This window comes from Mchenga conophoros, linkage group LG23 (assembly GCF_057382185.1).
Source record: "Mchenga conophoros isolate Kocher_MC1m ecotype Shallow Benthic linkage group LG23, M_conophoros_male_GT1.1, whole genome shotgun sequence".
NCBI lineage: Eukaryota > Metazoa > Chordata > Actinopteri > Cichliformes > Cichlidae > Mchenga > Mchenga conophoros.
Window position 1 is genome coordinate 29,890,202 of NC_140547.1, and position 7,740 is coordinate 29,897,941.

Sequence of the window (7,740 nt, forward strand, 5' to 3'; positions counted from 1 at the left end):
CCAAAAAGAGTGAAGACTTGTTTATTTATAGTTTTTAAAGTCATTTTCTTTACCTGACATCAGTGTCTGGAACGCACTGTTCCACATAAACATGCTCCAGTAAATGACTCCAGGTTTGCTGCATTTTATCAAATAAAGGTGAGGTGAGTTACTGTTTGAATATGTTTGAACTTGAGGCACGGGGGAAGCTAATTATTTGTGATCTGACAAACATCTAGTGTTTACACACTGCTTTTACACCCATTCCCAGCCATTTTTCAGCTTGGGTATGGATGTCAGCCTGAAAGAGTGGACCAAAATGCCAACAGATGCTAACAGACTTAATAAACTGATCCGTAAGGCCAGCAATGTTGTGGGGATGGAGCTGGACTCCCTCAAGGTGGTGTCGGAGAGGCGGATGCTGTCCAAGATAAAGACAATGTTGGATAACACCTCCCACCCACTCCATGACATGCTGGTCAGTCACAGGAGCTCGTTCAGTGAGAGACTGAGATTACCGAAAAGCACCACTGAACGACACAGGAAATCATTCCTGCCTGTGGCCATCTCCCTGTACAACGCATCCACTTAACACACTGTTTGCTGCTACAACTACACATGTTTCTTTTCCAAATATTTATTTATAAGTGACTTATGTATGTATGTATGTATATATACTGTACTATTCTTAGTTAGCGTATTGTCTGTCTTGTCTTAATGTTGGTTTAAAATGGAGCACTGTAACAAAAAATAATTTCCCCCAGGGATCAATAAAGTATTCTGATTCTGATTCTGATTCTGATTCAAAATAAGAAATCACCTCAAAACATCATATTTTTATGGGGCAAAATATCTCAAATCAGTGCGGTCATCACTGAACTTCCATGTGAGTAATTATATATTGTATTAACAGTTGGCATCACAAGACAAATGCTAAATTTAACATTTTAAGATAAAAAAAAATACACTATCATGATGTGCTGGGATTAACATAAACACTTACACGTGAAGCTGGTTAATGAGCTATCAATATTTAATCAGTAAATGAGGCATGTAAGGAGAGAAAGGGGAGAAAATGAGGGGCATATCACACACAGTCTTTGACATTTGGCTGCTTATTAGTGACATCTGTAATTAAACATGAATTTTACTAGCCCGTTTAAATTAGGTTCACACATCACACACATTAAAAAAAAAACAAGCAATTTTTGCCATGCTACTTTGGTTTACATGTAAATTAACTTCTATATTTTTATTCAGCAATTGTATCAACCATGGGCATGTTCACCATTTAAAATACCCCAAAAAGCAGTTAGGTCCATCTATTTTTTGACAGTGATGCAAGTTTTATAATTTTGTTTCTGTAAACCACCAGAGTTAACTTGGATTTAAACAGTTAAGGCATGATTGAATTACAGACTTTTAGCTTTAATTCAAGGGTTCTGACAAAAGAATTGCATTAAACCTTTAGGAATGACAGACTTTTTCTAAATACTCTCCAGTTTTCAGACTCAATAATTATTGGAAAATTGACTGACAAGCGCTTTAGTGGCCAGGTGATGTCCGTCTCCTCATTAATCAATGACAACTTAAGCCACAGGGTTGATTATAAGTAGAGTTGATTACAAGTATTGAACGTGCACAAGCTCTTTCCTGGAATTTTCCAAACAGATGTTGCAAATAAAAATGGGTAAAAAGAAACTCTTCATAATATCTTGCCAAGATAAGAACACTAGAGGTGGCATATCAATGTCCAAGACTCCAACATTAATTAACTTTGGTGGAAAATATCTAAAAAAAAAACAGTCTGTCTTAATACAAAGAAAGAGAGAAACACCTCATGATCATACATATTAGGAGAACAAAAGGCCACACACAATGGGCAAAAGATTAAAGAAAAGCTAAGCTACAAAATGAGTTTTCAGGAGTCCTTTGAAATGAACCACAGGTTAAGCTGACCTGAGGAAGGCTGTTCCAGAGTTTAGGTGTTACAACCTTAAAGATGTGATCACCTTTGGTTTTAAAAGATTGTGGAACAGTTAGGAGAAGCTGATCAGATGATTGGAGAGGCCAGCTGCATTTATAAGGTGTCAGTAGCTCTGCTATATACTTGTACATGTAGAGCTTTAAATGTTATTAATACAATTTTAAAATGAATTCCACCAGGAAGTCCAGAAAATGTAACATATTGAGTCAAAGCACACTGCAAAAGGAACCCAAAATGTTCTCCAGGGAAGAAATTGGATAATCTTCAATGGCAAACTCAGTCACCGGATCTCAACCCAATAAAGCATGCTTTTTAGTTACTGAAGAACTGATGGCAGAGAGACCCACAAACAAGGAGGAAAACCCTTTGCAGTCAAAGTATTAAAAACAGTACTTCTATTTAATATTATGGTAGTTTGACCAATTGCTTTAGAGGCTGAAAACACTCTTAATTTTCCACTTAAATCTCATCTTGATTGTTTGAGTTAAAAACCCACTGTCACAGTGTACAAAGGAAAAACTGCAAAATGTGTCTCATTGTCCAAATACATATAAACCTAAGTGTATGAAAAGCTGCTTTGCTTCTCTATGGTTGCTTTTTTGTGTTGAAATATATGAAAGGCTTGGGTTAAGAGGCAAATTGCTTGAAAAGAAGATGCACAATCACAAGCAATCTGATCAAGTGACATTCAGGCACAGTAAATTACCTAATTCTTTTTCCATGCTAGTGGCATGGCTCTGGGGACGTCAATACGAAGCTGTTGGGTGGTCCACCAGTTTGGTCAAGACTGAAATTTCTGAGCTATTACTAGATAAATCGCCATGGTATTTTATGGAGACATTTATGATTCACAGACAGTTAATTCACAGACAGCCCTACAGACTGCTGTAATCCGTTGAGTTCCTTTAGCATTATTTTGTGGTTGATATATGTGGTTTTGACTGAACTTCTCTATAACTGCACGGTAAAATGCTATGAAATTATTCTGTTGTTTTGGTTCATAACTTAAACTAATGACATTACCATCTCTCTCAGCTTGTCTTTGTGCCAAAGCCACAACTTCCAGGGCTGCAAAATGAAGCTAAACCATAACTTTTGTGTTAAATCTTCACCATGTGTACATCGTAATCCCAAACCCTTCTGAAAGCCTATGCCGCAACCTCATTTGTACCTCCCTAGAAATGTAGCTGAAAATTGCCTTGAGGCAGGCAATGACTGTGGCCCTCATAGTTCAAATTGAGTGGATGAGGGTAAGTTAACTCCAAGAAATCAGAATCAGAATCAGAATCAGAATACTTTATTGATCCCTGGGGGAAATTATTTTTTGTTACAGTGCTCCATGCAACCCTGACTGCCAGTAATTGTTTCGCAGTGAAATAACAGCAACGCAGGTACAAAACCGCAAAAGCAGCAGTTCCCTGAATGGCTAATTAAGTGAGTCAATCCCTGTAGATTCTAATGTGTAATCTACTTTACACAGAAATAAACATGTTATAGCCTGTTATATTGGGGGGATGGTCCCACTTAGCATGTTCATTGGTTCATGGACCTCCCTGAACTAATGGCATTTATTGCAATTGTGATCTTGCGGGGGGTTTGCAGGCTTCCATCTGTAAATGACTGCTGGTCAGCAAACCTGGGAAACCCACAGATAATTGGAATTATGGCACGAAACCGCTTCCAAAACATCATGCAACACCTACGCTTTGATGACAAGTCCACCCGCTGTGATCGAGCAAAGACTGACAAGTTTGCTGCAATTTCCAGTGTGTGGGGATCATTTGTCACCAACTGCATCACGTGCTACAACCCTGGTCTACATATCACCATTGATGAACAGCTTTTCCCATCAAAGACTCGGTGCTGTTTCCTGCAGTATATTGCAAGTAAACCTGACAAGTTTGGGATCAAGTTTTGGGTGGCTTGCGACCTAAAATCCAAGTACATTTGCAATGTCTTCCCATATCTTGGCAAGGACCCCAGTCGTCCCACTGGGGAGAGACTTTCTGAAAATGTAGTAATGAGGCTGATGGAACCATTCCTAGACAAGGGCAGAAATGTTACCACGGACAATTTTTTCACATCGCTTTCACTGGCACAAAAACTTCTTAGACGGAAAACCACCATCCTCGGCACAGTCAACAGGATTCGCAGGGAAATTCCTCAATCCACTAGACAGACAGATCGCAATGTATTCACCACTCAGGTATGTTGCAGGTCTTTTGTGGTTCTATGTTTATGTGTTTCATTGTGTGTAAAAGGGCTATGAAAATAACAATTTATCTTATTTCTTAGGTGTTTTCAACCTCTGCTGCCACGCTGACGGCGTATGCGGCCAAACGGAAGAAGACAGTCTATATTCTTAGCAGCATGCACAGCGTGGTTCAGACTGATAACACCACCAAAAGGAAGCCAAACACTGTCACCCTTTACAACAAAACAAAGTGTGGCGTGGATGTGATGGACCAGATGGTTCGGGAGTACACTGTCCGCAAAGGAACACGGCGCTGGCCAGTCGCCGTGTTTTATAACATGATTGACATGGCAGCACTGAATGCACATGTGCTGTATCAAGCATGCACCGGGACGAAGGAAAGACGGGTGGACTTCCTGGTGGCGCTTGCAACAGAGTTGGCTCACTCTCATGTAGCTGCGAAGAAGGCAAGAAAAGATCAGTTGCTTCGGGCAGAACCCTCCACACCTAGCCCTGGAAAAAGAGCCACGTGTCAGGTCAAACACAAATGCAAGAAAAATCAGGCCACTGTGCGATGTGTTCACTGCAAAAGATACTCATGTGGTAAATGCAGACTACAGGTACCATGGCAGTGCCAGGATTGTGAGTGATTGCTGACAATGTTGAATTATTTGTAAATATGTGTACAAATGGTTGGTTTTTTGTACTGTTTTTATCAATAAATGTCAGCAACAAAGGACATACACCCATGTGTGTTGATTTCTCCCCAAGATGGCAAACTGAAACACTCCACTCCCCCACCCCCACTCCCCTCCCTCCAGAATTCCTACTTAACAGCCTAATATACATATGAATGACTAGCCAATTTAGCTTCCACTTCCACCATTTGACTGCTCTCCGGGTTTTATAGGTAGAAAGGTAGAAGCCTGGGGATGCTAGTTTAAAGCACCTCTGCGTTGGCTTTGTTTTTCATCGACTATGTTGCCCACACATCTGGTAGCATTTCCTTACAAATTAGCACTCCAGCGTCTGGTCCAACTACAACTAGTTAATTCTCGGTCCCAAAAATAAATATAGCAATGTCTAAAATACAACAGTCGAGGCATTAAAATGGGATAACATCGTATTGGCTAGCAATTTTGGCAATGTATGTAGCTAGCTAGCTTTTGATTTGCTGATTCGATATTTATGAATATATAAATATTTAAATATGTAAATATTTATGCATATTTACAAAGAAACAGTTTAAACAAAGTTTTCAGCTCTTAATTCTCAGCCGTTGTGTTATTTTGCCAGCCATCAGAACCACCGCCACCTAACTTCATTTCAGGCTCCACAAAGGTGTTTCTACTATGTTTTAGAGCTTTTATTTATTTAGCTTTAAATAAATAAAGCTAAATAAATAGCTTCCGGGGGGGTGGGGTGCTCTCAGGCCTCTGGTCCCTGGGCACAGCTGGCTGCCGGCAGAGCCCGCGGGCACGTCACTGCAACCCCCTCTGGCCTCTGCTCCGTGGCTGCTGGGTGACCACTCGTTTGGGGCTCTCCTCAGCTCTTCCTAGGAGGGTGGCACAGTTGCCCCTTTGGTGGTCCTCCTTGGGTCCTTGTATTCTGGGGCCTCTGGATGTCTGGTGCCTGGATCTCCTCCTGCACACACCTTTCTTGGCTGCTACCTCAAAGCACATTGGGCTCTGTCAATCTTGCGTGCTGCAAAATAACATTTAATATTTAGTATCTACTGTTATCCACTGTTAGCTAGTTTATTGTGATGGTGTTGTGTTTATTATGTTGCTCTTTTTTTATTTTTCTCTTCTGTTTTGTTATCTCCATACAGGTGATCCTGGTGTTTTGTTTGTTTTTCTTTTTTTTTCTTCTCCCCTTTCTCACCATCTCTTCTCCCCTCTATTTTTCTTCGTCTCCCTCTCTTTCTTTCATTCTTTCTCCCTGTCCTATCCCCCAGTCATGTTGGTCCAATCTGTAAAAAAAAGAAGATGACATTAGCAAAAAGCTTTGGTTTCTAGGCTGGCTGGTGATTTTGCAATGAGAACCTAAACTCTTTTGTTTAAACCCAGCAGTGCATATAAACATGTGAAGACAGGTGAATTTATTTCTGGCTAACTCTATGAAACACTGAAGACTTTAATTCTTTTGTCAAGTATTTAACATGGCGCTATCTCTCTGAAGCTCGCTGTGTATTTCCGTTAATTGCTTTGTGTTGCTGGCCTGCGAGAAGGCTACAGAGAAAAGGGGGAAAAAATAGTGAAAGTATAATCACCATCTGTTGTCAAGGTCATTTGCCACACTATAAACACATCCATCATGACCAGAAAATGTTCACAGTTAACTGGAAATGGAGTCGTTAGTCTTGGTGACATTTCACATTCAATATTTTGGATCATTGTGCAATATAACAGTGCAGTTAAGGCTGGATATAATCACCCGACCAGATATAATCACGTATTTGATCTTTTATTCATTTTAGCTACAGCGTTCAACTTTCTTTTCAACTAATAAAAACAACGCTTTGATAAGTCTGTAGCACAAGTTGGTGTTATTCTCGAGCAGTGCCAGAGCCTACTATAGCTTCCTTGCTTGACATTCTCTAACCTCTTTGAAAATCATCGAGCCAATAAGAGAAGCTCTCACAAAGGGCAAATCCCCAACATCCTGTCAGTCATGCATACAGTATTTTGGCTTTGTTTCTTCTCAAATGTCAAAGCAGGGCTACATCTCCGTCTTGGCAGCTGAATGCAGGTTATTCGTTGGTGCAGTTCACCACGGGACTTTGATCCTGTTTGTGTGTGATCACACTTTTGTTTTCTGTTTTGGAAAAAACTTTTTTTTTTCAGATTTGATTCATTCACTTTCACACTGCCGCATTAAATGGTCTGTATTTGTATAGCGCTTTACTTGGTCCTAAGGACCCCAAAGCGCTTTACACTATACACAATCATCCACCCATTCACTCACTGGTGATGGCAAGCTACGTTGTAGCCACAGCCGCACTGGGGCGCACTGACAGAGGCGAGGCTGCCGGACACTGGCGCCACCGGGCCCTCTGACCACCACCAGTAGGCAACGGGTGAAGTGTCTTGCCCAAGGACACAACGACCGAGACTGTCGGAGTCGGGGCTCGAAAAGGCAACCTTCCGATTACAAGACGAACGCCCAACTCTTGAGCCACGATAAAAAACAGAACTGTGCTTATAAACCAAAGGCACATGGACTCACACTTGTTTCATTAGCAAGAGTTTAGCCATCCTCCCTGAATTAGTGATTTTCTTGACAGGAGGAGTCAAAACAAATTCAATTTGAGCCTGTGTTACTTTAACTAACCATGATGGACCTGTCCGCACTCTTTATCATAATTTTCCTTCTTTGGTGTTCATGTCATGTTCATTCCTCCACCCATGCAACGAGGAAGCATTTCACTGTGCCACAGCAGAACTCCAAGGTTGTGCTTGATTTGTTTTGCTGTAAAACTATTTCCAAGAACGACTAAGAATAGTTTTCTTATACATTCCTTCCTGTGGACTTTGCTGATATTCTCACATTTAAGCGAGCGTGCGATTGTGTATGAATG